The sequence below is a fragment of the Lycium ferocissimum genome, chromosome 5, assembly GCF_029784015.1.
Source record: "Lycium ferocissimum isolate CSIRO_LF1 chromosome 5, AGI_CSIRO_Lferr_CH_V1, whole genome shotgun sequence".
Lineage (NCBI taxonomy): Eukaryota > Viridiplantae > Streptophyta > Magnoliopsida > Solanales > Solanaceae > Lycium > Lycium ferocissimum.
In genome coordinates, this window is record NC_081346.1 from 69,688,326 (window position 1) to 69,695,825 (window position 7,500).

The 7,500-nt window shown below is 35.3% G+C and overlaps 1 protein-coding gene and 1 pseudogene across 6 annotated transcripts in view; one reads left to right on the forward strand and one right to left on the reverse strand.

Annotated features, from left to right (window-relative positions):
• Positions 1-7,500, forward strand: part of LOC132057225 (uncharacterized) — a 33,262-nt gene that overhangs the window by 6,314 nt on the left and 19,448 nt on the right. The window lies entirely within an intron of this gene.
• Positions 2,583-4,417, reverse strand: LOC132058588 (G-type lectin S-receptor-like serine/threonine-protein kinase At1g11330; annotated as a pseudogene).

Here is a 7,500-nt window from a genome sequence, read left to right on the forward strand (position 1 = left end):
TTGTTACAATGGAAAAGAGGCAAGTTCGTCTCAAACATAACTACGTGAGAAGACTATCGAGGATGGCATAATATCGCTTCAATATGTAAAGTCTAGATTTAATCTAGCAGATCCTTTGTCTAAAGGATTAGGCAAAGAGTTAGTAATGGAAACTTGTAAAGGGATGGGAATAAAGTTTGTTGTAAACTAATGGTACTTTATGGTAACCCTACCTAATGATGTAATCTTAGGTTCAAAGGGAAAAACAAGTAAAGTTACAATTGTGGAGCACATCAATAAAAATTCCATTTCTTCAAAGAGCGAGTAAATGTGCATAAGGAGATTCTATTCTCTTAATAAATCTATAAGACCGATCTCTTGAGAGTTAGGCATGACGACTCTTGATAGATTTACCAATATTCCTATCGTAGAGGAGGATGAGATTATATTCTCTTAATAAGTCTATAAACCGGTATCGGTTGGAGTGTGTAGGAACCTCTTGATAGATTTACCGACACTTTGTCAGAAATGAGGACGAGATTAAATTCTCTTAATGAATTCGTAGACTATTTGGTCGGAGTATGCAAAGTTACTCTTGATGAATTCACCGCGCTAAGTGCGAAGGGAGGTCGCTTCAATAAGATTTTGTCAGTGGAAATCTTAAAGCACTTAGTTTAAAGGATTCAGACACACGGCCGTAAGGTGTCGAAGGATTACGATTTTCACAGAACATAGTAATGTGCGTGAAAATTTTTCTACTCATTTAATGATCTACTCGCTCAAGATTCGTTCACTAAGTAGTCAATGATTTAGAATGTATTCACTAGCTAATGGTTCAAGTCCAAAAGACACCATTATTGATGCATATTACTAGATTAATGTCTCAAAAAAAAATATTTTCAAAATTCCTTGAAACAAGTGGGGGATTGTTAAGTTAATGTTTTAATTAATTTTGAAACATTTCATCTGACAAAAGTTTTTCAAACTAAATGAATGTGAATTAAGATACATTCTTCATTTAAGTATTTTACGTTTTAGGTTCTTGAAAGTTACATGAAAGTTGCATGTATTTTAAAAAAATTCATGAACCTATTTTAAATCCTATTTAATGAAAACTTTAGTGTTATGTAATTTTTTATCCTATAAATAGTGTTTCATTCTTTTGAAAAGGCAAGCACTTGAAGAAAACAATTTCTTAAAACTTTAGAGAGACATTGATCAAAAGGTGAAATCACCCAATTCAAGAATAGAAGAGCAACTTTCTTGAATGCTACTTGTTGTGGCTTAGTTGAATCCCGCAAGACAGTTGTTATTTATTCTTCCGTTTGCTTCTGGAGTACTCCAACTATCTTCAAGAAACGTCTTAACGTGCCTCTAAGCCATGCAGTTTATTTTGGATTTCTTTTATTATTATCATTCTTGTTCTAACACCCACCCCCCCCCCCCAAACACACACACACACACAAATCCCTCCTAAGTTTTTTTGTGTCACCGGATATTTGGTGACTTGTCTCAAAGTGGTGTCAGGTCAAAACTTATCGGCATCGGCACCGGCACCAGGTGTTTACACCAAATCAATTACCGTATAAACAACCAATCAACTCCAGTAAATATCAGTTGGAAGCAGCAAACGACATACATACATCTTGATTGTTCTATCCATGTGATTCTTGAATGTAAGTATATGAAACTGACATCAAGTGCATTTTTCCCACAAACACAAATGACTAAATTCTAAAGAAATTAGGATGCAAACTTGGACAAGGACAAGAACAGTTATTACATGGAGAGTCCCAAACAGATAGATTAAAGTTAACGTCCTTCAACATTTGAAATAGTAAAAGAGTTTCTGGAGCAAGGTGAAGAACTTGAATCATTAGGGCTTCTGTCTTTGCTGCTATATGCAGGTCGCTTAGGCGAAGGAAGAACTGTGTCACTGCAGAGCATGGACACAACTGTAGCTGTGTTTGGCCTATAATTTGCATGTTCTTGCACACAAAGCAAGCCCACAAGGATGCATCTAACAACCTGTGTTGGTGTATCAAGTGAACCAGCCACCTTCGGATCCAGAAACTCCAGTATCTTCCCTTCATTCCACAGTTGCCATGCCTAAATACATTTATGTTTCACTTTAATTAGTTATGTCGTGTGAAAATAGTAGGAGATTGTTAGACCTCTCTATGACAACGTCATTTGTCCTGATATTTTTTGGCTGCTATAGTGAAATGCTTTTATAAAGAACATACAATATAACATGAAAGATGGTTTCCAAAGAGAACTTGGCCGTTATAAGTGGAAATGTTGTGATAGAGGACGGTTGTTATAGAGAGGTTCGATCGTATATGAAAAAATGAGAGTTTTTCATTTTTTTTTTTACATGGTCTAGAAGGTTGAGAGGGTCGTCTTGGAGTGAGAATAGCTGTTGTCTTTTACTGCAGATAATCTCTAACAATATGACACCAAACCTGAAGACATCCGACTTTTCGGAGAAAATTCCTTGTATTGCATATTCTGGGGGACATGTAACCATTGCATTGGAGCGCACATAAATTGACAATTTAGTTCAGATGAATTTCAATGCTATGACCAATTAATAATACTTACTAGGTACCGGCAATCCTGTTGGTATTTGCTATCGTTTGATTCCCTCCGAAAATCCTAGCCATTCCAAAATCAGAGATTTTGGGATTCATATCTTCGTCTAAGAGAATATTGCTCGTCTTCGCATCTCTCGTGAATGATTTTTAGTCGCTAATCACGATGAAGATAAAGAAGCCCTCTAGCTAAACCTTCAATGATGCTATATCGATTCCAACTTAACGCCACCTTATCCTTAGATCTTGATCCTGCCAAGCACACACAAATTAATTAGAGTAACCATCATCCATCAAGAAAACCGTTAAATCTTCTTAATTAGCTCACCGAATATGAAAATGTCTAAGCTTCTGTTGGACATGTATTCATAGATCAGCAACTTTTCCTCCTCATGAATGCAAAATCCTATCAATTTGACTAAGTTTCTGTGTTGAAGTCTGGAAATTAGTGTAACCTCATTCTTGAACTCTTCTATGCCTTGTCCTGAGCTCCTCGAAAGTCTTTTAATAGCAACCTCTTGTCCGTTTGCTAATACCCCCTATATATGAATCACACATGACTATTCAACTTAATTATAAGCAAATGAGTATAGACTGCGTGATATTTGCTGTTTTTTTCTGCTGAAGTTCGATAATTAAAACATACACGTGATACCTTGTAAACAGGTCCAAATCCCCCCTCTCCAAGTTTATTTCGAGTGCAAAAGTTTTTAGTAGCATTTTCTATGCATTTGAAGCTGAAAACGGGTAATTCTGAACTGCTACCTTGAGTAAAACTGTTAAGAAGCAAATTTGCTGCTGAAGATTGTTTCGAAGCTATGCAAAAAGGGATTAAACTCCCAATGCCTGATAAAGTTTAGTAAAAATTAGAGTCTCTCCAAAAGGTAGCAAAAAGTTGTGGCTCTGAATCGATTAACAATCGAAATGATTGAATGGCTTGTACCTCTTTTTTCTGATCTTCAACAAATAAATAGTGCAAACAATAAGAATTAGGCCAACTGTTGCTGAAACGATAATTGCAATACAGGCTCCGATTTGCCTCCTCTTATCTGCATGACAAAAGACAACTCAATTAGTAAAAACTAAAATATGAAGCGTAAATGTGAATCCAACAAAACATGAGGTCTCAAGTTCGTATTCCAAATGGCGCAAAAAACACTAGGTGATTTTTTCACATCTACGCAGACTTGGTGAGCAAAATTACTCAGTACCTACGCTGGTGAGAGGTAGGAAGTACCCGTTGGAATATAGGCAGACTACTAACATTCATGTTCATGGAAAAAAAGAAGATAAGCCGAATCCAAAATGAATCAAAGTTTCGTTCAAGTAGTAAAGATTGGTGTATCTACCAAGTTGGGAATGTGCAAGGCGAATGTATAGTTGCTCTCTCCACCATGGGAGAACTCTTTGAAGGTCAATAAGATTTTCCCCCAAATCATGCAGCCTATTCCATCCACATAAGCATATGCCAAACAAGAACAGTTCTTCAAGCAAGAATTTTCGCATTCCATTTTATCCCAAGTAAGTAGGTAATGTGAGAAATCTGGTAGTTTCATCCCTGAAACTGGTAAAAATACATCCCTCTTTCTCTCATCATCATCAGATTTTGGACCAGTGGCCATCTCCACACACTGGAATTGTGCTCTCCGAACACAACCATTAGTCCAATTCCCCTCGTTCCATTCATCGATAGACTTTGGTTCATAACCCTTCAAACATTTGCACACTGGTGAATCATTATTCTTGCAGCTTCCGAAAGTACCGCATGTGTTATACAAGTCACATTGACCTTTAGGTACTACCTGCAACCTTAACCATTTTTTCTCTTCTGCATCCCAATCCATCTGAATTATCGCTCCCGAGGAATCTAAGTATATCAATGTTGGAGCAGAGTAATTGAGTATAGCATAAGAAAAATAAAGTTCCTCCCCTTTATTGTCCGTAAGTAGTTGAAAGCCATTGTGGTAGTCTTTAGTCATGCTAGGCACTCCAATGAAGCTTCTCCGATTCCACTACCCCGATCTAAAATGCTTCTTTGACGAGCCATTCAAAATAAGTACTTGTACAAGTTCCTGAGGATCCACCAGAGCGGTACTAAAACTCCCCAACGACGGATTTTTATCATCTTTCCAAGATGTGAGAACTATTTGCTCCCCTGTTATAGTATTCATCCCTATCTTCATACGAGGCAAGAGTGTGTCAGATGGATGATTGAAGCTCTCCCATAACGGTACTGATTCGTTCAGCTTGTTCTGATCCAGAAGAACAAGATTCCCCTGAGCAGTAAGCACAGCAATGGTGTTGTTGGATGACGTCGAACTAACTTGTGTAGACCAGACTAGCACATTTTTATCATCCACAAGGACCAAATTGCCATCACTAGCATTAATCATAAGAACTCCATATAATCCAATTAATGGTCTTTCACGATTTGCAACCCATGCAATTTTTTCAACTGGTAATCCCTTGTACCATATCCCGACGTATCGCCCTTGGGATCCATCAGACTAAAGAAGCCAAGCTCAAATGTACCTCCTGCTGAAACTACAGTTTCACCATCTACAACTTCTGATTCATTGATATAGTATCTATTGCTACAAATCGGATCTATGATTAAGGGAATTAAAAGGACTATGGTCAACTTTCTAGTAGTGCTAGCCATGTAATTCATGATGCTAATGTTCAAAAACAATACGACGAATTTGTACTACTTTACTTCATTTATCCTCTGTAGCATACATTGGACGTGAATCTGGATTAATCGGTTCAGCGGATTGCAAAGGATGGTTAAACAAAAAAAAAAAAAAACATTCTTTGAAGGATTTGAAGCAAATTACGAAAAGTCAACAGAATTTGAGGCTTGTCTCTTCTATCTTGGATGGGTCATACAGCTACTAAAGTATGTGGATACAATATGAATTTATGTCATTCTCAAGAAATCAGTTTCTTACATCGACAGAAGACTCGAAAATAAAGAAATGTGAAATATTTCCTTGTGAAGTTTCTGATATATTACTAGGTCCAAGCCTCCAAGGATGGTAGTTATTAAACAGACCAATGTTAATAAATTACTTGCTGTGGGATTCAGATGACATGTAAACATTGAGGTGGAAAAGGACATGCTAAATAGTTAATCACAATGATGTTATGCGTGGGACTATTTTATGCTTGAAACATGATCATATAACTTCACAAGTCTTAACACCAGAAAGTCAAACTCTTCAATGAGTATGTGATGTTTTGACGATGATAAATAAAATGTCTAATTTCAAAGACCACTTAGTTCCCTTACGAGGTCGTTTGGTAGCTAGTTGGTCTGAGGTGAGCTATGCAGTATTAAATCTCGATAAGAATACCACGTTTGCACTTGCTAGATGTGAGTTATTAATTTATAAAAGCAATACGGTGTTTTATAAACTCGCATAACAAAAACATGTACATGTTTACGGAGGAATTCACGTATTATTTTACGCAAAATAGAAGTGTCGGGAGAAGATCTTTGTATTTGTGTATGCCTTCCATATAAACAACCTTGTAATTTGTCTGCCTCAGAAATCCTCATAGAAGGAACCCCCCCCCCCCCCCCCCCAACTAACATAAACTTTTCAAAGACGATGAGAATTATTCACTTTTTTCATAATTCATTTTATTTTATTTCAAAATCAATACCGTTTGGTTATAAAATTTTGAAATCCAATTTCTCCAAACTTGTTTTCTCTCCATCTTCATAAATTCCAAGTAAAATGCTCCCTTCTCTCCTTTGCAAAAAGTATAACGAGATATAACTCCATCTTTAATTTCAAGAAAGGCTTAAATGACAGTAATATCTTCATGATGATTTTTATTTATTGATTGATAATTTATGAAATTTGTCAAGTAAACTTAGGTCCCGTGGCTGACATGATTTGAGATCGATTGATTTAAGTTAAATCTTTATCCTGAAGTGCAAATTGAATCTCAAAAAGTTATATTTTTTCTCATAAACATGAAAACCTTAATTTGTGAAAATTATCTAAACTTTCCCAATTCTTACAATCTTACCAAATGAGCTACTCATAGTTCACAAACAAGGTATCAGAATATCCCAAGTCACCAAATCACATATTCTGAGGGTCCTTTTATAATAAGTGTTTGTGATTACATGCTATTATAAAATATAAATTTTCAAATACACATAAATTTACAAAGATTCACTGATCCAATAAATCAACAATAGTAGTAATTAGCTATTCTTTAATATAATCCTCTCATATGAATAATCTCTTCACGTATGAAGATGAGTCTTTCTTTGCAAAATTTAAAATGATGGGTTTTTTTTTGTCAAACATAAAATTACGGATCAAGTTTTACATTTAAAAAAATTGAAATCACAACTTGAAATTTGATATCCTACCCTTTTTGGAGAATTTGGGATTTGAAATAATAATTTGAACATGAAGTTTTAAAGTTTTGTTCACATTTCATAAAGAAACGCTTATTTCAAATCAAAACTTCAAATTTGAGCCCCAAATCCCACGGCAAACGCCTACTTAGTACCAACTTGTTTGATTTTGGAGCATAAACAATAATTCCCAACGAAAATGCTAAGGTCTGTGTAGAAATCATTAAAACTATAAGATTTGAGTGTGATTGACTCTTTCATTCATCAACTGACCCTTATCTAACCTTTTAAGTCAAAATTTTAATTTCTTTCTCCGAAGCATTTGGAGAGGGAAAAAAAAGTTGTACTTCGTTCAATGATGTAAAGATATTCGCGGATTTTTGTCAATTTCACGATCGATTATGTTACTATTTAGACAGTCAATGGATATATTTTTTTTTTATCATAATTTTTTCAAATACTTTCATAAATATGTTCAATTGTTAACTTCTGTGACTTATAGTACTTCTTATGTAGTTTCTAAATATCTAATTTTTATTTCAAAAA